Source organism: Giraffa tippelskirchi, chromosome 4 (genome assembly GCF_054371585.1).
Source record: "Giraffa tippelskirchi isolate mGirTip1 chromosome 4, T2T-mGirTip1v1.2.pri, whole genome shotgun sequence".
NCBI lineage: Eukaryota > Metazoa > Chordata > Mammalia > Artiodactyla > Giraffidae > Giraffa > Giraffa tippelskirchi.
Window position 1 is genome coordinate 209,831,969 of NC_137278.1, and position 23,928 is coordinate 209,855,896.

Below are 23,928 nucleotides of genomic sequence, written 5' to 3' on the forward strand. Positions count from 1 at the left end.
AAATGGTTGCATAATATCCTGATAATATCCTGCCCTTGTGGATATATTATCGTCTACTTAAAGGTGGTGGGGTGGACTTGCTGTGTAATTACGGCTGTGATATGAGTTTTTTGTGCTTAAAGCCTTGTCTGTACAGAGTCCCTTCAGAGATTCACGGGGTGAACGGTCCTGACGCCTCCGAGGGTCTCGACGCAAACCGCTCTGTGGGAGCGTGAGGCTTTCTTCACCCTCGTTGTCACCGGGCCTTTTAATGAACATGATTTTTCTGAGTTCGACTAGGCAGTTGACGGTAACTCCTTAATCCTGTTTTTATTTCTGTAGTTCCTGTTAAATTTCCCAGGTTTGGGGTGTGTTTTAGTAGCAGCTGTGCAGTGTTTATGATGAACTTTCTGTTGGTCCATGGCTTCCTGGCCGGATATTTGTGAACTTGGGGTGCTCAGTCGCCTGCACCCACCGCTGCCGCCAGCGTCCGTCCGCTCACCCCAGGCTGGGCCTGCAGAGCAGGCTGTTGGGAGCTGCCGGACAGAGGGGCGAGCGACCCCCGCGGACATGCAGGCCTCCCCACATGGCGGCCGTTTTCCCGGTGTTTTGGAAGAGGGAAGCGGGGTTCTGAGAAACCGAGGTGCGTTCCGAGGGTCTCACTCGCCGTCCTTGGCCGCTGCATCTGTGCTTGCCGCGGGCCCAGCTCCGAAGGCCTGATTTACCCCGCGTGTGTGCCCCAGGTGCGGCTCCCAGGCTCTCTGCTGGGCCAGCTGAGGCTTCGCTGGGCAGAGGCGCTGGTCCAGTGCATCACGATTCTGGCCGCGAGGCTCCCCCTCCTTCGCAGGCCCTGGAGTTGGGGCGCGCCTGTCTCCCTCGCCCGTGTGATACCAAGACAGGGCAGAGAGCAGTGGGGAACGGGGGTGGGGGCCAGCCCAGACCGCCCCAGGCAGGTGCTTCCCACCTCCCTGCCCCCACGGCCACTTCCCGTGAGCGTCTGAGAAACCTTGACTTTGTGTCTGCTTCTCATTGAGCTCGTTCGGGCTGCAGGTACAAAGGCCCATTCCAGCCTTCCACTTGAGCGTCGAGTTGTGAGTATTTTCACCCAACTTGAGCACACCTGTGTCCGTCACCTGGCGATGCTTGCACACCTCAGGGGCTGGACAGGAACGTAAACTCTTTTAAAGGCTATAAAGTATTGTAGTTACTCTAAAAGGGTGTTTTTAAATTAAAAAAAAATTGTTTATTTGTTTTAGCTGTGCTGTGCGGGCCTTCTCTCTAGTTACAGTTGCTGTTCAGTCCCTCAGTCATGTCTTTTTGCGACCCCGTGGACTGCAGCACACCAGGCTTCCCTGTCCTTTACTGTCTCCCCAAATTGGCTCAAACTCATGTCCTTGGAGTCGATGATGCCATCCAACCATCTCATCCTCTGTCATCCCCTTCTCCTCCTGCCCCCAATCTTTCCCAGCATCAGGGTCTTTTCCAATGAGTCGTCTCTTCGCATCAGGTGGCCAAAGTATTGGAGCTTCAGCTTCAGTCCTTCCAATGACTATTCAGGGTTGATTTCCTTTAGGATGAACTGGTTGAATTTCCTAGCTGTCCGAGGGACTCTCAAGAGTCTTCTCCGGCGCCTGGCTGTGGTGCGTGGGCTTCTCTTTGCAGCGGCCTCTCTTGCTGGGACCGCGGGCTCAGGCACGCACGGGCCTCAGGAATGGCCGCGCGTGGGCTCTGGGCTGTGGTGCACGGGCTTAGCTGCCCTGCGGCGTGTGGCGTCTTCCTGGACCAGGGATCAAACCCGAGTCTCCTGTGTCTCCTGCGTCGGCAGGCAAATTCTTCACCTCTGAGCCACCAGGGAAGCCCCCTAAAAGGAGGTCTTACCCTGGCTGTCCAGAGGCCGCCTCTGCCCTGAGGAGCGAATTCTAGTGGTGAGCAGGTACAGTTTCTGCCTGAGTCTTGGCAGCACCCCAAGTGGTCTCCGGTCTGAAGGTGCCCGCCCGGTGGAGCCAGCATGTTTTCCTGGCTTATTAAACAGCAGAGACATCACTTTGTCAACAAACGTCCGTCTAGTCAAGGCTGTGGTTTTTCCAGTGGTCATGTGTGGATGTGAAAGTTGGACTATAAAGAAAGCTGAGCGCCGAAGAATTGATGCTTTTGAACTGTGTTGTTGGAGAAGACTCTTGAGAGTCCCTTGGACTGCAAGGACATCCAACCAGTCCATCCTAAAGGAGATTAGTCCTGGGTGTTCATTGGAAGGACTGATGTTGAAACTGAAACTCCAATACGCTGGCCACCTGATGTGAAGAGCTGACTCATCTGAAAAGACCCTGATGCTGGGAAAGATTGAAGGCTGGGGAAGGGGACGACAGAGGATGAGATGGCTGGATGGCATCACCGACTCAATGGACATGAGTTTGGGTAAACTCCAGGAGTTGGTGATGGACAGGGAGGCCTGGTGTGCTGCGGTTCATGGGGTCGCAAAGAGTTGGACACGACTGAGCGGCTGAACTGAACTGAATGCAGTAATGGGGAGCGGGGGTGGCGGTGCTTGTTACTGTTCTAAAGGCTGAGTTTGGAGAGGACTGTCTGTGACTCTCCCATGTGTGGGCCATGGGTCCCCAGTGGAGTGTAGCTCTTCTGTGTCTGGTTCCCGCTCAGCTGCTGGGCCTTGTCCGCTCCTGGCACAGAGGCCTGGGCGCGGGGGCGTGTCGGGCTGCCTGGCCTCCAGCAAGAGTGCAGAGAGGGCAGGCATCACCGCTGAGCGGGACCCTCACTGGACGGGCCGGTGGCAGTTTATGCCTGGTGGTCAGGCGTGCTCTGCGCTCTCGCGGGCTCCGTTTATCACTCAGACCAAGACGCCGGCGGCTAGTACCCCCCACCCCCCTGTCCTGAGCAAGGGCAGTGCCCCCCCCCCCCCCAGCCAGGCTGCCCCACTGCTCAGAGCTTCTGATTCTGTTTTGGGGAAAAGTTGCTGATGGTTCAGCAATCAAATACGGCAGGGAGATGCCATCAGAAAGGGGCGAGTGATTTAGTTATAGATCCTCTCAGCAGCCCACGCTTTCTGGAGCGTCTCTGTTGTCAGGGGTGAGTCAGGTCTCTGGCTTCCACTGGCCCAGCACCCCTCGGATTTCGGATTCAGTTTGCAGGCGATGACAGAGCCAGGCTGTCATTGGCATTTCACCGTTGGGGCCCTGTCTCTGCCCACTCTAAATATACCTGTGACCCCCAGAATGGCAGCAGGGTTGTGTAAGGGGCCTGTCGGGACGTCTGGGACGTGAATCCCTGGAAGGCAGCGGCCTGCGTCTGGGCGGGTCCGTGCAGACGATGCACTTTAGGACGCGGGTTCACAGCCCGACTTACTCCCACCGCTGTTGCGGGCAGGCGGGCCCTCCCTCACCCTAGTCTCCCGGCTCTTTTGTCTGCCGGGAGTGGCCCCGCTTTTCGTGGTCCCATGTGCCCTGGGCTGTGTCCCGTCCGGTGCCTTGGCCACACCCTCTGCCCTCACAGAGGCTCTTCCCGGAGAAGCGAGGTCAACTCAGCCCTCCCCGGGATTTACGTGTCGTCTCCTGGAGCTTCACACACGGAGCCCTTGCGGGACATATTCTTGGTCTGGCTGCCCCCATGCTTGATTTATTCATCATAATTCTGTATTGTAAGTGAGTCGGTGGCTGATTATTGCCGAGTCCTCTTTTGCTGTAACAGAATCTTCCCTTAGACTCCCCAGGCCGTTCCTGCCCCGTCTCGAGGTCGGGAGGTATGACCAGGCCCACCCCCCACCCTCTTCCCTGGCTGCCGGGTGGAATCTGCGAAGCTCTCTGTGACGGGGATCCTCAGAGCCCGTCCCCGGTGGCCCCTGCATCACCTCACTGGAACCACGTGTTCTCTGGCCCCACCTGACCCTTGGCTTCAGACTCCCCGGCTGGCCCAGCCGCTGTGTCCCAGCAGACCCTCCGGGACTGCGGGGAGGCCGGGACTCGATCCTGGCGGTTGCGAGGAGACACGGGTGCCTGCTGTCGGCAGGACCCTCGGCTCCTGTCCCAGGTTGGGAGCAGAGCGTCGGGTCTGCACGAAGGCCCCATCTGTCCCCAGGCCAGCGCTTCCCAGCCGCGCACTGGGAGAAGCTGGCCGAGCTCCTGGGAAAGTGAGATCCTGCAGGGTCTGCGTGTAAAGAAGGTGCACTCAGAGCCCCGTGTCTCCGCCTGCGTCCTCCGCGACCTGGGGACCTGCCAGGGCCTGGGACCTGAGACCCAAGGGCCGGGTCGGCCCTGCCCACCTCGCCCCTGGGGCCCGGTCGCCCTCCTGAGGTGGAGCCGAGCAAACCCAAGTTTCTTCCTTTCAGTTTGTGAACTTGCTCTAGCTCCCGGGACCAGTGTGGTCCAGGCCCACACACACCTGTTTGGAGCGCCCTGCCCTTGCCAGGAGTGTGCCTAGTGCCTGCCATGAGGAATGTGTGTGTGTGTGTGTGTGTGTATGTGTAACCTCCGATTCATGCACAGTGAGCGTGTGTGTGTGTGTGTGTGTGTGTGTGTGTGTGTGTGTGTGTGTGTAACCTCCGATCTGTGCATGGTGAATGGGTGTGTGTAGGGGTGCGTGTGGGGGAGGTGTGTGTGTAACCTCCGATTCATACACAGTGAGCGGGCGTGTGTGTGTGTGTAACCTCCGATTCATGCACAGTGAGCGGGTGTGTGTGTGTGTGTGTGTGTGTAACCTCCGATCTATGCACGGTGAGCAGGAGCTTGCCTTCCAGAGGATGTGTCTGCTCTACCACAGCTGACAAAGCAAGCAGCTTCTCACAAAGAAAAACCTAAATATGCATGAAGTCCTAATTATTAAAAAAGTATTGTGTTTTAACTTCTTGAATATTAAAAAATGGGAACATAAATGCAAATGCAGTTTGATCAGCCCCTGGGACCCTTTGCGCGCTCCACTGACGAGTGCTGTGTGACAGCGGGCTCCCCCTCTGGGGAGCCGGCGAGGGCCACAGGGGCCGCAGGCAGCCTCTCCGTGCTTCTGTGTAACTGCAGGGCCAGGCCCTGTTCCAAAGCCCAGAAGTTCCTCATCGCTGGCTTTTCTCTGCCTTGCACAGGCCCCTTCCAGGAGCCCGGCGTCTGGCTGTGTTAGTTGTTGGTGGAGGCGTGTGGTGTCAGAGGCTGACGGCTCGCCTTCTCTGGACCCGGGTGCAGCTCCCCAGTCCTGCGCTCTGTGGCCCAGCGGCCTTGGGTGTGTCCACGGCTGGGCCCTCGGGGTGGGGTGGGGGGCGCGGGCCATGACACCCAGTTCTCTAGTCGTGAGCCTTGGGTTTCTTCTTTGGGAGGGGCTTCCCAGGTGGCGTTCGTGGTAAAGAACTCACCTGCTAGTGCAGGAGATGGGAGAGACACAGATTCGATCCCGGGGTCGGGAAGATCCCCTGGAGGAAGGGCATGGCAACCCACTCCAGGATTCTTGCCTGGAGAATCCCAAGCACAGAGGAGCCTGGCGAGCTGCAGTCCACGGGGTGGCAAAGAGTCGGACACGAGTGAGCAGGTGGAGCTGACATGTACCCACACCGCCCCCTGGGTTTGTGGCCTGGGCTGGTGAGTGAACCCTCCCTTCCTCGGCCCCCAGCTATGAAAGAGCGCCCCTCACAGCGCCCACCTCTCCCCCTGGGTTTCTCACGCTGCAGTCTGCACTTTGCCGCCTGCGTCCTGTGAGCCTGGTGTCTGAGCCTCCTCCACGCAGGCACGTGGGGCTGGCCCTCATGGGGCTGGCCCAGGCAGGGGGCAGCACCCCCTGCTTGCTCTGCATAGACACAGGCCCCGAGATGCTCCCGGCAGCGTGGGGAGCTGTGGCCCAGCCCAGCCCTGTGCCCGAACCTGTGAGGGGGTGAAGCGAGAGTCATCCTCAGAGACACAGACCTGCCTGCAAGGATCGGGCAGGGTGTGGGTGCCCCTCAGCTTACGGCACAAGTCTCCCTGGGGAGCCCTGGAGACATTTGGGGAGCACAGTCTGAAGGGAGAGCCTGGGTGCCCTTCCCGCAGGCCTGAGGGGGTGGGGACGAGGCTGGTCTGACAGAGGGGGGCCCGGGCGCCCTCCCTGCAGCCCTGAGGGGGTGGGGACGAGGCTGCCTGTGCCTGCTGCGATGTGCTGGGTTCCCAGGTCACAGGGACCAAGCCCCCGCACTAGAGGCTCGTGACTGTAGACGCGCCTCCTCTCACAGGGAGGAGGGCATGGCAGCCCCTCCAGTGTTCTTGCCTGGAGAATCCCAGGGACAGAGGAGCCTGGGGGGCCCCATACGGTCCGTACGGTGGCAAAGAGTCGGACAGGACTGGAGTGACTGAGCGCACACACGTCCTCTCACAGGCTTGAGTCCAGAGCCCGCAAGGCCTCTCCCTTCTTTCTCTGTTTGAGCACAGTGTGCGGCTTGTGGGCCCTGGATGCCAGACCAGGGCTTGAACCCAGGGCGGCTGCATTGGGAGCCCAGAGTCTTAACCCCTGGACGGCCGAAAGTCCCAACAATGGCAGTTTGTTTATTATTCTGGCCTCATACCGAGCAGCGTGTGGGATCTCAGTTCTCCGATGGGCCAAGGCCTCCTCGCTCCTTCTGGAGGCTCTCCTGGCCTCCAGGGCCCCCGGCAGTCCCCGGCATTCCCTGGCGTGGACGCAGCACCCCAGTCCTGGCCTCGGTCACCACGGGGACTTCTTCCCCGTGTGCCTGCATCCACGGTTCCCTTTTCTGATACGGACCCCCAGTCTGCGGCTTCATCTTAGCTGCATCTGCAAAGACCCTATTTCCCAGCAAGGTCGTGTTCACAGGTCCCCCGGGGTTAGGACTTGATGATCGCTTTCGGGGGACACAGTTAAGCAGATGGGCTGTCCTGGCCTTGAGTGTGGCGGGCGTGCTGGGGAGGAGCAGGTACTGGCCTGTCCCTCCTTCCCGTGCAGAGCAGGCCAGCCTCAGTGCGTCCCGGGAGGCTCCGGGGTTGGTCTGGCTCCTCCTTGCAGGACAGCTTGGCCTGTGCGGTCACATGTGCTTCAGTAAACACGGGAGCAGGAGCACAAAATCGCTGCCCAGTGTCTGCTCAGATTGAGCTATTCGGCTCATTGTGGTCCATGTCAGGAAGGATTAAATGGTTCAATGGATCCATTTCGCCTGATGGCATTTTAAGTACTGAAGAGGTACTACATTTTCAGGGGGACAAAAAGTCCTTTTCTTATGGCTGTGAATGCCCTGTTATCAGTAAACCTCCGTGGCTTCAGGGGCCAGTCTGGGCCCTGGCCTGCCCAGCAGTGACCTGAGCTGAGCCCCTGTGCTGTCACCGTGGTTATAAAACTGAAGCCAGGCGCATCTGGGGTTCCATAACGGAGAGTTGCCTTGCGGGGCTTTGTCTCCATTATCCTTGGGATCTCGGGTGCGATCAGGTGTCAGGAACGAGCTGCTTTTAATTAAATTTCACAAGAGAGAAATGTTAACTCTAGAGGCGTCTTTCTTTTCTGCAGCTGACAGCGTCTTTAGAAAAACGCACCGCACACATTCATCTCCGTCACTATGGAGAGGCAGTTCTGAGGACCTGTCAGTGCTGTCGGACAGGCGGGGAGTCTCAGTTAGCAGTGAAGGGTATCGTTGAGTCTGACCTTAGCCCTGACCTCATTGGACAGATTCCTGGAGATTTCTCAGATTCCCCCCTGATTTTAGAGGCGTCTCTGCCTAGCCCTGCCCTCCGTCCGCACCCGAGCACCGGGAGGGAGCAGGTGAGAGCCTCCCTCCAGGCGAGGTTGCTCACCGAAGCCTCATCCCGAATGCGACGGACCTTCTGTTGCCCAGTCGTATCCCTGTCTCCTGGGGCCAGGAGCCTCAGGTTCCGGCGTTTGGCCTTAAGCGAGCGACCTCAGGTCCTCGGGCAGAGGGCTCGTGGACCCCTGGCCATTTCCTGCTTCCCTCTTGGAGTCCACAGCCACCTGCTTGTCTGGCGGCAGTGTGGGGTGGGGGTGGGGGATGGAGGGTGAGTGGAAGGATTCTGCAGAGATGTTGAGCCGCGTTTTGGACCCACTGACTTGGAGAGCTTTGGACCCGTGTGAGGACCAGGCCCAGTGGATGACTGGACGAGGGGACCGGAAACCCACTCCAAGGTCAAGTTCACACTCACCAGGCCTTTCTCTGTCTGCGGCCACCCTGTGCTGGGAGGTGTGGGGCACACGGAGAGTGTGTTCAGCACGTGTGTTCAGGACAGTGACTCGGATCTCAGAGGGCTGGGCTTGCCTGAGGCTCACCCCGGGAGTCTCCCACGGAGCAGGTGTGCCCCTGGGGCGCGAGGAAAGCCCGCCCACTGACCGGACTTGACCTCCCAGCCCATCGCAGCCTCTGCTCTCGCCCCGGCCCCCTCCACCGGGTGGATTCAGTGCTTGCCCTGGACAGGTAACTGCAAAGCTTTCGGAGGTGTTTTGTTGTTTGAATTGGGTGGACTGTTCCTGCAGGCCCTCTGCCTGTGTCCATGTTCCTGCTTGGCCCTGCCCGATGCCAGCCCGTTTTAAAATCTCCTCCGAACCCCCTTCCCGGACTGCAGAGGAGAAGGCCGACGCCGGCAGGTGATCCCAGTGCTGCTCTTTCAGGCGTTAAGTCACATCCTGCCTCCTCCCTTGCTCATCCTGGTGTTGAAGCAGTGAGACTCGTGGGCCGCCGAGAGGCTTCCCTCTGTGTGGACACAAGTGAAACCTGGACTCGGCCGGTGCAGAGCGGGCCAAGGAGCTAGCTGACCGCCGCCAGGTCCTTGGAGTTGCTTCCAGAAGGCCAGGCCCGTCCCGCACTGGCCTGTCCTTTCCAGCCCAGGGTGGGGGGAGGACTGTGTGCATCCTCAGGGGCGAGGCCAGAGCAGGAGAGATGCTGGGTTGGAGCCAGGGCCTTGGGAAGGGGCTGGGGGTGTTCATGTAGTAACTCGAAAGAAACATATTCAGACCACACAAACGCGCGCACACAGCCAGTCGTGCTTTTCTCAGCATTTCTCCTCTTAAGGCTCTTCTGGGTCTGCCTTTGAAGCCGGGGTGGATGGGGGCATCTTCTGGTCTCGTCTCTCCGGAGCACACTTGTCCATCTGTCTGTCTGTCCCTTCTCGGACTGGTCCTAGTGCTTGTGTGTCTGTGTGTATGTTAGTTGCTCGGTCGTGTCCGACTCTTTGCGACCCCATGGACTGTAGCCCACCAGGCTTCTGTCCATGGAATCCTCCAGGCAAGAATACTGGAGTGGGTTGCCATTCCCTTCTCCAGAGGAACTTCCCAACCCAGGGATCAAACCCAGGTCTGCTGCATCGCAGGCAGATTCTTGCTCATGCTGGACACTAAAGTACAAGTGAGGCAGCGCCTCCCGCCTCGGGACCTTCGGGTGCGTGGGGACAGAGGGCGGGTGCCCCTTCAATGCAGCAGTAGAAGGTGCAAGACGGGGGCGGCTGGGAGGGTGGCTCTGCCATGCAGGCCACCTACAGGCTCTGGCCTCCTGCCCCTTGTTCCCCACAGGCCAGCAGTGGGGGGCTTTGCGAGCAGAGGTCTGGGTGCCAGGCTGCGGGGGGCAGGCACCACCTCAGACCGGGTGGGCCCCGTGTGCAGCCCACCTTTGGGGAGAGGACCGTGTTTCCCCAGGCCCTTCCTCCCCTCTGCCAGGTCTCTGGGGTATAGCAGACATTGCGCTGGGCCTTCAGGGGAGCCAGCCTCCCCCGGGGAAGGGTGCACAGCACAGTGTGGGACAGGGAAGGGCCAGGGCCTCCCAGCGTGGCCGTGGCCTTGTTGCGCCCACAGTCTCCCCTGTGCCTTGCGGGGACTTTCATAAGGGACACGTCCTGGGCTGGATGAGCCGGAATCATGTAGTCAAGTGGAATCTTCAGGGCAACTGTCTCTCAGACCCTGGGGCCAGAAACCCCGGTGGTTTCTCTATTCATGGACTTGTGTTGCAGGGAGATGTGATAATTGATGAATATCTGTGGAAATGGATACGATTGTGTCCTCTTTAATGAGCTAACAATTTCATGCCAAAATCTCAGCAGCACTATTGTTTAGAAGACAAGGAGACATGCAAATGAGGCCAGGGCTCAGATTGTGGTGGGAACAATGCAGGCAGCCTCTTTATTGGACTCATTAATTAATTCCCCATCAGCCAGTTTCCCTGGGAATGAACTGGAAAAATAATTAAAATGATACATGAGGTAAGGAGTTTAGAAATTCGAAAGGTGAAGGCGAGAATTAGTTTAATACATAATTAGGCATATTATTTGTGACTGCATTTTTTTTTTTAAGCATGTTTCATGGAGGCAGTGGGGTCCTATTTTTAGTCCTGGGTAGCTCATAAATACCATTGGGGCTGTTTTTCAACTCATAAAGGCTCATAAATTTTCTTAATGACATTAAGTGGCTAATTATATTGTACATTGTTAAAATAACTCCAACTGCAAAATCGAATAATACAACAAAAGTTTCAAAAGCAAGTTTTTAGAGGAGTTAATTTGGCTAAATTGCCAAGTGAAATTCTGGGTGTTTGCACCCAACTGAAAGAATCTTGGCGGAGGATCTCCGGGGTCTCCTTGTCTGCGTTGTGGGTTTGATCCCCAGGATGAACCTTGCCCACCAGCCAGCCGTGCTGCCTGCTGCTGGAGTGAGCGGTCCAGGTGGAGGTCCCCGCCCCGGCAGGTCCTGGCTGGCCTCTGCGTCCACAGTTCTCCAGGGCAGCCTAACCTGACGGAACGTGCATCCCGCCGTCCTGTCTCTCAGCCCTGGTTGCAGTGCTGTGGGTGTTGGGCTCTGCAGATAGCTGTCGAGTCCATCCTTGAATGCTGCAAGCATGCTTGATTCCACCAGCCTTAAACTCCTGGTCAGCAACGCCCCCTCCATCAGATCCCACCGCTGGGAGGAACCACTGCTGCCCTGACCGCTCCAGTGTCCACCTGTGCGGTTCCCTGTGATTCAGCATAATTGTGAATTGCATCCCAAAGATGGCCCAGCAATTCCGTTCCTGGGAATCTGAAGGTATAAACATTTCTGTTTGTTTATTTGGCTCTGCCAAGTCTTAGTTGTGGCATGCAGGGTCTAGTTCCCCCAACCAGGGGTTGAAACTGGGCCCCCTGTATTGGGAGCACGGAGCCCCAACCACTGGACCACCAGGGAAGCCTTGGTATAAACATTTTTTAAACTTACCGATGTTACATTTGAACCCTATACTGAGGCCTTTTTTTTTTTTTTTAAATGAGTGACTTCAAACTCACTTTGGAAGCCAGTCTCCTGAGCTATTGGAGAAAAGAACGTGAGCCATAATGAAAGAATAAGCCCGCCTACAAAGAGCCCGTGGGTGGCAGCCGCCGTCATAGCACCTGGTGTCACTCTTGGCTCGCGTGCCCATCAGGTCACCCGGCCGGGAGCCGGGCCCACTGGCACCTTCGGTGGGTCCTCGGGGGCTCAGGGCCGGCCCGAGGTCTCCCGGCCACGAAGCCGCTGTGGGTCAGCTCTCAGGACCCGGGCCTTCCGCTGGACTTGCTGAGCCTGCGGCTGCCCATGGGGCCCTTGGTCCCTGCTGGTCCTCTGCTGCCGTTTGGCATCGGTGCTGGCTCTCTCTCCTCCCCGCTGCCCGTGACCTGCAGGGCACCCCGTCTTCTCGCAGGCCTGCCCCCAGCGGGCTTCCCTGCACCCTTCCGTTCGTCTTGGCTTTCACAGTCAAAATTAAAGGGGGAGACACTTAGCCTAGGGCTAGAGGGAAAGGGGTCCACCTGCCACTTCCGTTCTTTCCTTTAAAACAGAGCTCTGTCCGTTCATCATCCCGTGATGCGATCTGTCAGCCCAGAAACACTTGCTAATGCTTTATGGCTGCAGTTTGCCGAAGTTCTGGGAAAGAGGAAAACAAACAGGCGCGTCCTAATAAATAACAGTTATTTCCTCGTTTGAATCTCCCTGTCCGGAGAGCTGTATGATGTGGACATCAGTCTTCCCTCCGTGCGGCCTCCCGGTGAGTCAGGCGGCGGGGGGGGGGGGGGGGGGGGGGCTCTGATAAGAAGCGCGTTTGGCCGGGCTCAGCCTCCCTCCCCTGAGACCGGCTGCCTCTTCAGATTGCAAATGACACACTCAGCTTAGTGCTGGAGCCGAGCCCCTGGCCTTTGAGAGCGTTACTGGATGAAGCCTCACGTTTCTGGGTGCGTGGGGACGGTGTGGGTGTTCAGAGACCCCCTGCGTGTGTGCACAGTGTCCTTGCTCGTGGAGGGCCCACCGAGGTGGGGACATGGGCTGAAGGGACATGCCTGAGCTCTGGGAACTGGAGGGAAGTGGGGGCAGACCCTGGGGGGCTGGGGGGGGCAGGGAAGGGAGGCTGTGCAGCTGCCTGGAAGGACTATGACTCAGGGTCCCTCGGCCGGGCCCCTGCCTCCTTCCCTGCTCTCCAGCCCGCGACTCCTGTGTGATCCTGGAAACAGTCCCCGGAGCTTCCCCGCAGGGCCTTCCTGGCTCCACCAGTGCAGTGCCCCATCCCACACTTGGCTGGAAGTGACCTTCAAGTTGGCTCAGCAGAGTGGTGTTTTCCACCGGGTTTCACATGTAGGCATCCCCGCTTCCCTTCACCCACAGCGCTTTGCTGGACCCCGTTAGTGCCCCTGCTGGTTCATGGGGTCCCTGTCTTCACACCTACACACACTAGCCAGGCAGCCCTTGAGGGTGGGGCCTCCTGGCTGAGCTCCGTGCCCCAGCACACATACACACACAGAGGCTGGCACGCCGGCGTCGCCGAGGGCTGCACGGGGAGGTGGCGGGGACCACTGTGCCTGGCTTCCTGTGGGGCATGCTGGTAAACACCTGCCAGGCCTGGCTCCAGGGGAGGGTGACGCTGGCCCATCGCCGCCCCCCGACCCCACCCTTGGCTCTGTTCCTCTCTTGAGCTGCGTCTTGCGGTCTGGGTCCGCAGGCCGGGCTCTGCTCTGCCAGCTGGGGGCCAGGGGGCGGTCCTCTGCTGCAGACGGACCCACACTCCCCCAGGAAGGACGCATGGCTCCAGGCAACTTCTTGCTCCTGGGGTCAGATCACAATGTAACACCGAAAGGTTCTAAATTTATTAAAGGCTTTCTTTGGGGGCTGGAAATATGCGATAGATTTTCTATCCCTCTCAATTCTCTCTTAAAATTTAATGCTGCCATAAAAATGATGGATAACAAATTATTCCAGGAAAAATGATACCGAAAGCCTCTTCTAACTGTTGAAGCAGAAGTGTAGACTCGGTGAGGAAATATATGTGACCCAGAAACTCACAAGGAAACAGGAAATCATGTACTTTGTGGAAGCCACAACTGCATAATGTTGTTCCAGGCTGCAGAACACAACAATTTTTATTCAAGGTACTGAAGTACTGAATCTATTCTGTGCCGTTGACACCTTTATTAACACAAGAACCTCATACCTTCCTGGGGATCCATCCTGCCGGAGCAGGAAAGACCAGACCCCAAAGTTGAAGGCAGAAAGTTCCCATTACTCACACGAACCTTCCTTGGCCCCCCTCAGGGCATTGTTCCAGAGAGTTCCGCCAACACGGTGTCGGGGTTTTTTTTGTTTATTTTTTAAATTATTTATTTGGTTGTGCTGGGATTATTTATTTGCAGCATACGGGATCTTTAGTTGCATCATGCAAACTCTTAGTTGCTGTCGTGAGGTCTAGTTCCCTGACCAGAGATCGAACCTAGGCCCCCTGTGTTGAGTGTGGAGTCTTAGCCACTGGACTACCAGGGGATCCTGCCAACCCAGTTTTGAGCCATAAGAGGCTGTGGTTAAAGGACTAGGACGGCCCCAACTGGACACAGCGATGGTGGTGGAAAGGTGGCCTGACAGCCAGACCACAGGCCGGCAGCTGGGGGGACGGGATGTGGACAGAGCACTCAGACCCTCTGCGGGCTGAGGAAAGCTGGTGCGGGCCAGACAGCCCTTTGCTTCTCGGTGGGCCTCGGGAGCATCCCCGCGTGGGGGTGTGGTAAAGAGCACGTATTAAAAAGACAACAGTTCAGACCGTACTTGCTGACTGTCTCCCCCCAGAGCAGTGAGCGTGGTGGTGCTGATGTCCCGGGGTCCCGCCAGGGTGTGGTTTAGGCCGAGCTCCAGGCCGCACCGGTGGGATGGCCCGGGTGGGCGCCCCTGGTCACTCTTGTCTTCCCCGACACATGTCGCCACGTCTACTAGGAGAACTTGGGGACAGGCCTGGCGGGTGTCAGCCATTTCCAGTTAGCGGTGTCACCATGACAACCCAGGAGGTGCTGGAAGCAGGCTCATTGTCAATTCTGAGTCCTGACCCTTCCCGGGCAGCCCCACAGTCTTTTCTCTGGAGAGAAATAGGCTCATTTGTGAAATGTGTCTCTCATTGTTCCCAAGCTACATCCACTCAAGTGAATAATTTACCTTCTTGTGTAGGTTTGGAAGAAGAGCTGCACACGATCCGTCTAATACTCTCTCTTTACACATTTTAACGTCAGCTTCTTTAAACTGCGATGTGATAGCCAGCTTCTCAGCAGAGAGGCGGGACCCTGCAGGTGGAGCTGCCTCAGTTGTCCGGTTGGTCCTGGGAGTCTCCGAAGCTCCATCCACCCGGGCAGCTGCCCCTCTGCTTTCCTCCACTGGCACCTCTCCTGCCATCAGATAAAGCCCAGAGGCCTCGGCTGCATATTTGGGAGTTTCCCCCTCCAGCCCCCGCCTGCACTTCCAGCCTGTCCATCAGGACTCTGGGGAGCATCTGCTCTGTGTTGGGCCGGGCCAGCGGGGATGGGGAGGAGCACAGAGGCCAATGAGATGCACCCTTGTTCCCTGCCCTGCCACCCCCCCCACCCCCCACCGCCAGAGCTCACCACCGACTGGATAAATCAGACTGAACAGAGGGGGCAGTCCAGAGCCCAGGGGCAAACCCAGGATTTCTAGAGAACTCAGACCGCACGTCACTTACACGTCACTTACCATGTTGGTCCAACATGGCCTTATTTAAAGCATGCTGAGCTTTAGATCCCCTGGGGAAGGAAATGACAACCCACTCCAGTGTTCTTGCCTGGAAAATCCAATGGACAGAGGAGCCTGGTGGGCTGCAGTCCATGCGGTCACAAAAGGTCGGACACAACTTAGTGAGCAAACAACACTGTGCCTGCTAAGTGACTTCAGTCATGTCCAACTCTGTGTGACCCCATGGACTGTACCCTGCCAGGCTCCTCTGTCCATGGAATTCTCCAGGCAAGAACACTGGAGCGGGTTGCCATGCCCTCCAGGGGATCTTCCTGACTCAGGGATTGAACCCACATCTCTCATATCTCCTACATTGGCAGGCAGGTTCTTTACCACTAGCATCACTTGGGAAGCCCAAACAGCAACAACAGGAACTTGAAATACGGCGTGTCACATGACGCGCAGGTCTCATGATCCTCAGATCACCCAGAAATGCTGATAGACTATCAAAGACAGACCCGTAAGTGCAGGAAACAGCAGAGACATCCCAGAGGCCCAAGTAATAATAGAGGGGAGGTAGGGTTGGGGGAGCAGCTCTGCCAGTCTCTAGGCTTGGGTTTGAACAGACACTTGGGGCAGTAGATGGAGTCTGTGCCCCTCGCAGGTCGGGAGTGCAGAGCTGAGGACTTAGGTGAGGCCAGACTGACAGGCCAGACACTTGGATGAAGGATGAACTAGACACAAACCCACCTGACAGCCTGGGAGACAACCGCACACTCCTCTGTCTCAGGCTAGGCTCTCAGGTGGGGGTGAAGGAAGGGATGCTCTTCCTTGTTAACTTTCTACTCAGGGCAGCAGTTAGCACTTGAAATGACAGCAGCTACATAATCTGGGAGCCAGTAAATGGAGCAGTTATCACAAAAAGATATCAACAGCTATCAATATCCCTGCAACACCTCACGTAATTATAACTGGAGATCTTAATTGTTCTGTCCCAGTGATTGATAAAATAGCCCAAAATCTGTAAAGATATAGGAGATATAGAAATATCATCAGGCAATTTGCTGGCGTTTGTTAATAATCCAGTGAGTTGGGATAGCTAACAGCATTCTTCTCAAGGTATACAGTGGCCAATAACCACAGAAGTTTATTTCCTGGGCCATAAAACAAGTTTGAAAATTTAAAAGAATTGAAATTATACAGAGTGTATTATCTAACCATAATAGAATTAAGTTAGAAATCAATAAGAATGATGTCTAGAATTCTCCAAAGGTTTGAAAATCAGGCAGCATACTCACAAAGGAACCCTTGAGTCAAAGAAATCAGAAGGAAATCAGAATATTTTAACTGAATGAATAATAAAAATGTAACATTTGAATTTGTAGTATGCACCTAAAGCAGTGCTTGGAGAGCTGCCATATCGCTGTAAATGCATACATCAGAAAAGAAGAAAGATTTAAAATCAGTAATTTCAGTTTCTACCTTCAGAATCTTGAAAAAGAAGAAGAACTTAATTGCCAAGTAAGCAGAAGGAAGGAAATAAAAATGAAAAGGGCAAAAATCAATACAATAGAAGATGGGCAAGCAATAGAGAAAATAAAAATTGAAAGTGGATTTAATAAGTTCAGCAACACTGAAAAATCTCCAGCTTGGCTAATCAAGATGAAGGAAAAAAAAAAGAGAAAGAGCGGATGAGAGAAAGACCACTATCGTGAGGAAGAGGAGACATCGCTACAGATCCTACAGATACTTAAAAAATAATGGGGGGATATCATTAACAACTTTATAACAGTAACATTAACAGCCTATAGGAAATGGACCGATTCCCGAAGGATCACAGGGAGAATAAGAAGCCTGAAAAGCCCTGTATTCATTTAAGAAATGGCTTTTGTAATTGAAAACCTTCCTACAGCTGCAGGCCCAGATGACTTCACTGGTGAATTTTCAAATACCTAAAGAAGAAATAATACCGATCTTACAGAGATTCAGAGTGTAGAGGAAGAAAGAACACTTCACAGCTCTTTTTATTAGTCAGCATATAAGTCAGATACCAAAATGAGACAAGGACATTGTTAGAACAGAAATTATAAACCGATACCTTAAGTAACAAAGTTGCAGAAATCTTTGACAGAGCCTTAGCAAGTTGAATCAAATAAATCATCAAAATAACGGTACATCACAATCAAGGGGATTTATTGCAGGCATGCAGAGTTGGTGTAACAATAAAAAAATAAATCAATGTAATTGAGCACAGTAACAGATCAGGGGGAAAACTATACGATCATCTCAAAAGATGCAGAAAAAGCATTTGACAAAATTGAACACCCACTCACTAAGAAAACTCTCAGTAAACTAGAAATAGAGGGAAGCGTCCTCAATAATAAAGGGCATCTAAAAATCTTGCAGCTTACCTCGTATCTAATGGTAAAGTTATCAAATGCTTCCCCCTAAGTTGAGAACAAGGCAGGAATATTTCCTCTCACCACTTTTATTCGGTATTGTACTTGAAGGTCTAACCAGGGCAATCAAGAATGAAAGTGAAATAAAAAGTATAATGATTGGAAACTAAAAGTCCTTAGGGATTGGGTATGTAGAAAATCCTAAAGAGTCTGACAAAAGAAGAAGAAGGAGGAGAGGAAAAAGAGGAAGAAGAACTAATAAAGATGCTGGATACAGGTTAATATGCAAAAGTCAACAATATCTGTGTATTAGCAATGAAACATTAGAAGGTGAGGTTTAGAGACCGATACCATTTTATACTTTGCCACCTGATGCAAAAAGCTGACTCATTTGAAAAGACCCTGATGCTGGGAAAGATTGAAGGTGAGAGAAGTAGGGGACGACAGAGGATGAGATGGCTGGATGGCATCACCAACTCAATGGACATGAGTTTGAGTAAACTCTGGGAGTTGGTGATGGACAGGGAGGCCTGGCGTGCTGCCATCCATGGGGTCAAAAAGAGTCAGACACAACTGAGCGACTGAACTGAACTGACCACTTATACTAACATGAAATTCATAAAAATACTTACATATAATTTTAAATAATGATACTTAAGATTTTTACACTAAAGACTGCAAAGCATTGCTGAGAGAAGTTGAAATACTTGGTGAAATACACCATGTTTATAAGCTGAAGGACAGTGGTAAGATATTAATTCTCTCCAAATTGATGTGAGAGTCAGTGGACTCTCAATCACATTCTACCAAGCTTTTTTGTAGAGACTAATAAGTTTATTCTAAAATGTATATGGAAGTGCATAGGACCTAAGATTGCAGAATTCACAATATTTTGTTGAAGAACTAAGATGGAGGGCTGAACGTCCTGATTTCAAGGTGCACCATAAAGCTGCAGTAATCAAGACAATGTGGGGTTGACATGAGGCTGGATAATAGGACAGTGGAACCAGGGAGAGTCCAGAATAGGAAGAGACACGCTGGGAGGAAATATTTATCAGGCACGTATTTGACAAAGGACTCCTATCTAGGGCGTACAAAAATTCCCATGGCTCAATATTACAAAGACAAATAGCTCAATTAAAAAATGGACAAAAGACTCAGACATTTGACAACAGAAGATAGATGAATAGCCAATAAACACTTGAAAAAGTCCTCAACATCATTAGTCATCAGAGAAATGCGAATCAGACCACCGTGAGACACCACTGCACGCTCACCAGAGTGGCTAAATTTAAAAGATTTGGCAACACTAACTACTGCCAAGCACGTGGACTCTTTCTCCTGGCTGGTGGGATATTAAATGGTGATGCCATCAGGAAGACTGGCAGTTTCTTATAAAGGTAAACGTATATCTGCCCTCTGACCCAATGGCTCCATTCTCAGGTCTTTACACAAGGGAAACGGACATGGATGTTTACACACACACACACACACACACACACACACACACACACACACACACAACTTGTAGGAGTGTGGTCAGAGCAGCTTTATCATGGCAGCCCAAACTGGAAACAGCTCGAATATCTATCAGCAGGAGGTGGGTAAACAAGTTCACACTGGGGAATGGTTTCAGCGACCATGAGGATGAATCGGAAGCGTTGTGTTCCCGGTAAAAGACAGTCACGAGAGTGCATGCCGGGTGTGTTCCTTTAGGTGAGTCCTCGCTGGCCAAAGGGACCAGCAGGGAGGGCTCCCGAGCGCGGATTCTTCTGCCTGCCTGGCCTTGCGCAATGTCTGGAAGGGCACGTTCCTTATTCCCAGGGATGCTGATTCCGCCAGTGCGTTTACGCGTCAAAACTCATCAGACAGTATTTTTAGGCTTCTGTTTTTCTCCTTATGTAAGTTATACACCCAAAAAAGCTAATGAAAATTTTAAAATTCTGGCTGCTGCTGCTTAGTCACTTCAGTCGTGTCCAACTCTGCATGACCCCATAGATGGCAGCCCACCAGGCTGTGCCGTCCTTGGGATTCTCCAGGCAAGAGTACTGCAGTGGGTTGCCATTGCCTTCTCCGAAAATACTGGCTAGAAACATTAAAAAAGAAAAGAAAAGAAAATCCCCCAAACCATAAACAAAACAGAACCAGAGTCAAAACATGAAGCCAGAGTGAGTGGACACTGGCATTGTTTTCTTGGCTCCCCTTGCAGGAGTCGAGGTCTTAGTTCCCTGGCCAGGGGTTGAACCTGTGCCCCCTGCAGCGAAAGGGCAGAGTCTTAACCACTGGACCACCTGGGCAGTTCCTGAAATCATGTTTTTTAAATCTTTTGAGCTTGAGCTTCAGTTTTGAGGCCTTACCAAGTTCTTGGAACAGAAGGAAATGTTCGCCGCAGGCAGTGAGGCGAAGGGGAGAGCCGTCTGAATAAGTCAGGCGTCCCCAGAGGGCACTGTCCTCGGGGTCAGGGTGCTCAGCACTAGCCCCCGCCCACCCCAGGACCCTCCTGCCCAGCTGTGTGTGTGTGTGTGCGCCCGTTACCGGGGAGGGTTTAACAACCTTCTGCTTAAGTGTGAAAGATAAAATATCACACGTTAGGGAGGACTGAGACTGTAGAGCAGTGAGAAGCATCATACACACTGTGAACCAGTAAAAGCTCTTAAAAACTAATCTGCCTTTTCCTGGGAAAGTTGGAGAAACACATTCTTCTCCCCCAGGTATTCCACTCCTGGGTTATTTGCACTCAGAGCTGCACTGTCACGAGCCACATGTGGCCGTTTAAATGAATATTATTTAGAATTTAAAGAACTGAAAAATTCAGTTCCATAGTTCCACCAGCCACCGTTCATGTACTCAGGGCTCCCCTGTGGCTGGTAGCTGCCGATTAGACAGTGCAGACATAAGACATTCCCATTACTGCATGGAATTCCGCACGGTGCAGAGGTTCTCAAAGTGTCCTTGGCCAGCAGCTGTCACAGCGCCGGGAGCTTGTTAGACATGTGGATTGCTGAGCCCCTCCCAGCCATCTCCCGGGCCGGGTGCTGGGGTGGCCCTCCCTGTGGTTCTGGAGCACAAGGTGGTCTAGAAAGACTTACAGGCCTGCACAGGGATTCCAGCGGTACTGATTTGTAGTAGCAGGAAATGGAGAAGAGCCTAAAGACCCGTTGGCAGTAGTGTGGATGAAGAAATTGTGGAGCCTCGTTGAGGCAATGAAAACTAGCAGTGACCTGCAACAGCCGTGTATTTCAGGGACATAGTGTTTGTGTTTTATTTGGCTCCGCCTCAGTTGTAGGACTTCCCTGGTGGCTCAGAGGTTAAAGCGTCTGCCTCCAATGCAGGAGACCCGGGTTCGATCCCTGGGTCGGGAAGATCCCCTGGAGAAGGAAATGGCAACCCACTCCAGTACTCTTGCCTGGAGAGTCCCATGGACGGAGGAGCCTGGTGGGCTGCAGTCCACGGGGTCGCAGAGAGTCGGACACGACTGGGCGACTTCGCTCACTCACTCACTCAGCTGTAGCACGGGGCATCTTCGATCTTCGTTGTTGTTGTTCTTTCTGCATGCGGGATCTTTAGTTGCAGTGTGTGAATTTTTAGTTGCGGCACGTGAGATCTGGCTCCCTGACCAGGGATCGAACCCGGGCCCTTGCGTTGGGAGCACAGGGTCTTAGCCACTGGGCCTCCAGGCAAGTCCCAGGGACACAGTGTTGAGTGAAGTAAAAGTCCTCGGTTCATACACACTTTGTGTTACATTTGTCTGAGATTCAGAGCCAGAAGGAAACAACTGCGGTGCAAAGATAAAGGAAGTCAAGGAAGTGATAAGCACAATTGGGGATGGTTTTTACCTTCCAAAGACTGGAGCCTCAGGAAGAGGGCCAGTCTGGCCCGGGGGAGTTACTCACTGGGAGGTTAGCTTTTCTCCTAGGCAGTGGATGGTAAGCCCAAGAATTCTCGTTCTGTTGGTTTGCTTTTATTCCCATGTATTTAAAACATATTTTGTATGAATTCAATATTTAGTTAAACAATTTAGCTAAACAATTTTGCTAAAAATAGCAAAATATGAAAGTATTTGGTTGGTCGTGAATTAAGTTTTTCCAGAAAGTAAAATCGAGCACCAAAAATATTATTTTAAATACCCAGAGATTTGATGAATATTTCATTCATGTAATCTTAAGGTATATTTGTCAGATTTTGCTTGAATTTTCCTTCTTAGCATTTGTTCTTCCTTTGGGGACATAAAAGGATTAGAAATAAAATGCTGGGCAAAGCTCTGCCAATCGAAACTCAAGCAGACGCAAAACAAGAATGATAAGATTAAGAAGACTAAGGAAATTGTGTTGAGTTAATTAAAGATGGCCGTTTTATTGTAGTAAAATAATATTCAAAATATATGTCCTAAGTCACGGAGATAAGAAAACATAAAGCCGGGATCTGATAGAAAGATTACAGTTGTAATGGAGAGCTTTAATTCTCTCATATCAGTGTACCAGTTACCAAACAGAAAAAAATAATGGCCAAGGATCTGAACGGTATAATTTTTACGGTTGAGTTAATCTTTATTTACTAGGAACCCAGAGAAGGGAGAGTAGCTGGACTCTGTTTAGAGGAAGTCACGCAGCCGTGTGTATCCCGCCTCCGCATACGTGTGCGCTGGTGAATGTGCAAAGCATGTGAATCTCCATTTACACAGTGAGGATGAAGTCGTATCCCCAGGTTGAACGTTTTCAGCACACCAGTGCCGAGTGTGGGACGTCTGACGGGCATGACGTGTCCGTGAGCCCGCGCCCTTCGGTCCCCATGTGAGGGGCTGGGGCCCAGGCCAAGGAGCTGGTCAGCATCCTTTCCTGCAGATCAGAAGGGCCACCCCTACCTAGGTAGCAGGGACAGGGGAATCTCTTTGTAATTATTATTATCAGTAACATTTCTTGCACATGAATGTCAATCTACAGTTATCTCAGAACAAATGGTTTAGTGGGAAAACAGCCGCCGAGGCCCTTGTCCGTCTGTGCTACTGGTGTGTGCGCAGTGATGCTTGTGTTTGTTGTTGTTGAATCGCTCAGTTGTGTCCAACCCCATGGACCCTAGCCTGCCAGGCTCCTCTGTCCATGGGATTCTCCAGGCAAGAACACTGGAATGGGTTGCCGTGCCCTCCTTCAGGGGGTCTTCCTGACCCACGGATTGAACCTGCATCTCTTACATCTCCTATATTGGCAGGCGGGTTCTTTACCACTAGTACCACCTGTATATGTGCATGTGTGCATGCTAAGTCGCATCAGTCATGTCTGACTCTTTGCGACCCTGTGGACCCTAGCCCGCCAGGCTCCTCTGTCCATGGGATTCTCCAGGCAAGAACACTGGGGTGGGTTACCATTTCCTCCTCCAGGGGATTTTCCAAACCCAGCAATCAAACCCACATCTCTTAACGTCTCCTGCATTGGCAGGCGGGTTCTTGACCACTGGTGCCACCTGTGTGCATGGAGTCGTGTTTGTACCAGGGGCGAGGTTCTCCAGCACCGCCCATGGGGAGCCGTCCGCTGCTAGTTGGGTCTAGGGAGCTGGTAGGACGGGCGGGCAGACCACAGGGAGGGGAGGGCACGCCGCAGCAGGTCAGCAGCTGGGCCGGTAAGAACACCCAGGGGCTGATGGGAGCTCTCACCAGCAACACGGGCTCTTACCTGCTGGCCCAGGAACAATCCAGAAGACAAGCTGAGGGAAATACGAAACACGGTATCCCCAGGACCTACCCGTTGGGTGCTGCCTGTAATCGCAAAGGGCCCGCAGCCCCATGGGCCTTCCTCAGCCTGGGCAGCTCTACTGACGGTCCGGGGGCTGGCGCACTGCTCCTCGCAGTGGGCGCAGGGGTGCGCGCTTCCCGCGTGTGGCTGCAGGGCTCGCAGCCGCATCGTTTACAGCAGGGAAAAGGCACAGCGTGCATGGGCTTCGTCACTTGTTGGTTGGTTGAGAGAGTATGAACAGACACATGGACAGACAGACACACACACACACACAGGTTTTCGTGAGCACACGTGTGTTTACCTGTATGACAGCAAAAGAAGAAAGTCCGTGAAAGGGTAAGGCAGACGCCAGTGGGAAAGGTGTGACTTCGGCGGGGGGGTGGGGGTGGGGTGGGCAAGTGTGCCGCCTGACTTCTCCAGATGCAGCTCGGCCGAGGTCCTTCTGTGGCACCGCGTGCTGCTTTCTCACAATTACAAAGCCAAACTCAGCCTGAGCACGCGGGCCTTAAAAAGCATGAACAAAATTAAGATGTAAAAAGCGGACCTCGCTGTATCTCTGGTTGGTGGCCCCAGTGGCACAGAGAAAAATGACTTCAAGGAGACTTTCGAGCAGTTTGCGTGCACAGCCCTCGCAGCGCACATCTCAACCACAAAGAGAACCGCCAGAACATTTAAAAACTCTGCTTCGCAATCAGATTGTTAGTGCTAACATTAGTGCTACCTCGAAACTATTGCTTATGTACACACATTACACATAAATACATACATTAGTTCAGTTCAGTTCAGTCGCTCAGTTGTGTCCGACTCTTTGCGACCCCATGAATTGCAGCACACCAGGCCTCTCTGTCCATCACCAACTCCCGGAGTCTACCCAAACCCATGTACATACATTAGGGTAAAGCAAATAATTAATTATGATAATGTTA

At 53.4% G+C, this 23,928-nt stretch overlaps 1 protein-coding gene and 1 non-coding gene across 3 annotated transcripts in view; both read left to right on the forward strand.

Annotated features, from left to right (window-relative positions):
* Nucleotides 1–23,928, forward strand: part of TBC1D22A (TBC1 domain family member 22A) — a 260,169-nt gene that overhangs the window by 202,038 nt on the left and 34,203 nt on the right. The gene's annotated exons all lie outside the window — the stretch shown is intronic.
* Nucleotides 20,567–20,638, forward strand: TRNAW-CCA (transfer RNA tryptophan (anticodon CCA)). Its single transcript has one exon. It is a non-coding gene; the product is annotated as a tRNA-Trp (tRNA).